Source organism: Triticum aestivum, chromosome 5B, assembly GCF_018294505.1.
Source record: "Triticum aestivum cultivar Chinese Spring chromosome 5B, IWGSC CS RefSeq v2.1, whole genome shotgun sequence".
Lineage (NCBI taxonomy): Eukaryota > Viridiplantae > Streptophyta > Magnoliopsida > Poales > Poaceae > Triticum > Triticum aestivum.
In genome coordinates this window covers 317313781-317316617 of record NC_057807.1, presented here as the reverse complement: position 1 = coordinate 317316617, position 2837 = coordinate 317313781, and positions in this window count along the sequence as shown.

Here is a 2837-nt window from a genome sequence, read left to right as displayed (position 1 = left end):
CGCCCCAACGGCGGCTACTACGCGGAGATACGCTCCGGCGATCTCCGGCTTGACCTCGGCACGTACGGGACCGCGCGCGAGGCCGCCCGCGCGTACGACGCGGCGGCGTGGCGCCTAGGCTGGCCGCGCGGCCAGATGAACTTCCAAGATGTGTACACGCTCCAGCAGGCGCTCGACGTCGCCCCGCCGCCTCGTCTGAACACGGCACAAGACCGTGCGGAGCACGCCGAGCGGCAGCGCCGCCTCCTCGTCGCCCAGGAGGACGAGCGGGTCATGGCGGAGTGGCGCCGGCGCCACCCGGAGGACGTCGCCTACGAGCAAGTCTACTGGGCAAGGCGTCGCGAGGAGGACACGCGAAGGCGCCGCGAGGCGCGGTTGGACAGGTGTCGGCGGAAGGCGTTGGCGAACGTGCAGTCCGATCTCATTGCAGCAGGTGGGAGGTCGTTCTTCACGGAGAACGATGATCGTTGGTTGGACATATGGCTAGATACCTCAGACGACACCGCCGAGGATGATAATGGTGATGATGATAGCGACTTAGAGTAGTTTTTTATGCTATCTATTTAGTTTTTTATCGTTTGTCGTTTTTATTTTATGCAATCTATGTTTCCGATGTAAAATACCTTTGTATCGTTAAAAAATCTATGCAATCTATTTAGTTTCTATGCTTCCAATGCCTACATCCTAGTTTGTAGAATGAGCGAGCGCACTGCAATTTTTGCGCGGCTGCTGGAGCGGCGCGCGCGCGCTGCATTTTAGCGCGGCTGCTGGAGCTGGCGCTGCGCGCCGCGCCAAACCAGGCGATGGGCGCGCGCTAAAGCCATTTTTTGCGCGCGGCGCGTTCGGCGACTGTTGGAGATGCTCTAAGTAGGAAGAGTACTTAGAGTTGACAAATTTCTGCCCATGGAAAATCCTAGACTAATTCCCATCACGTGCCAAACAAGGGGACATGTGTAAAAATACAATTTTCACGTGTAATCTCTCCACTAACACTCTCATACAAATTCCCACTTCTTTGGCTGAAAAGTTACCAAACATGAGTAAAAATACGGAGCTTTTCTTTATGTGAGGATTAAAACATTGTAAATAAAACTTGACTATGTGCAACACTCAGTGTTGAGAGCGGCATTTCACCCATTCGCATAAAATCTCTGCATGTTGACGTGTATCACATCGCCAGACACTTTCTCACCAACACATGAATTAGCTAATTTTTTAGAATAGAGGCTTGAGGCGGTTCGATTTTGAATTAACAAAACCATCAACCGGCTACGAATACATTGGTCAACAACTTACCATGAATGGAAAGAACCTGAGGTCATTAAACCCCAAGCAACAAATACAAGGTGCAAGCAAAAAATCGCATACACTAAAGACATCACAAGCAACTACTAAGATATATCAGAAAAAAAAACTTGAGCTTGATTCGTCGAGGTTGTTGTCCACCGACGCAATCATCACCAATGAAGCAACAAAGAACATGGGGAGGGGACACATTCGTAAAAGGAGTAAGCCCCTGTCCACTCCCGAAAGAAAAACAATATGTACACAATGCCATTCGTCTCCACTATGTAAAAGGGACATGCCTTTTGGTTTCGGATCGTAGGATGTTGCACAATCTACATGCGAAGTGGTTCACCCTAGAACCCCAATGAGCACTTGACAACAAGGTTACTAGGACCCCAGGGAGCTCTAATGTTGTGATCCCACAAACTGAGCAGCTCCACACGAGGTACGTCGTCATCTATGACATTGCCACATAGAAGATGCATATTGTAGGAAGGAAATGATGGAAATATGCCCTAGAGGCAATAATAAAGTTATTACTTATTTCCTTACATCATGATAAATGTTTATTATTCATACTAGAATTGTATTAACCGGAAACATGATAAATGTGTGAATACATAGACAAACTGAGTGTCACTAGTATGCCTCTACTTGACTAGCTAGTTTATCAAAGATGGTTATGTTTCCTAGCCATGAACAAAAGAGTTGTCATTTGATTAACGGGATCACATCATTAAGAGAATGGTGTGATTGACTTGACCCATTCCATTAGCTTAGCACTTGATCGTTTAGTATGTTGCTACTGCTTTCTTCATGACTTATACATGTTCCTGTGACTATGATATTATGCAACTCCCGTTTACCGGAGGAACACTTTGTGTGCCACCAAACGTCACAACGTAACTGGATGATTATAAAGGTGCTCTACAGGTGTCTCCGAAGGTATTTGTTGGGTTGGCGTATTTCGAGATTAGGATTTGTCACTCCGATTGTCGGAGAGGTATCTCTGGGCCCTCTCGGTAATACACATCACTATAAGCCTTGCAAGCAATGTGACTAATGAGTTAGTTGCGAGATGATGTATTACATAACGAGTAAAGAGACTTGCCGGTAACGAGATTGAACTAGGTATTGAGATACCGATGATCGAATCTTGGGCAAGTAACATACCGATGACAAAGGGAACAACGTATGTTGTTATGCGGTTTGACCGATAAAGATCTTCGTAGAATATGTGGGAGCCAATATGAGCATCCAGGTTCCGCTGTTGGTTATTGACCGGAAACGTGTTTCGGTCATGTCTACATTGTTCTCGAACCCATAGGGTCCGCACGCTTAAAGTTAGATGTCAGTTATATTATGAGTTTATATGTTTTGATGTACTGAAGGTAGTTCGGAGTCCCGGATGTGATCACGGACATAGCGAGGAGTCTCGAAACGGTCGAGACATGAAGATTGGTATATTGGACGACTATATTCGGACACCGGAATAAGTTTCGGGGGTTATCGGATATATACCGGAGTACCGGGGGGTTACCGGACCCCCC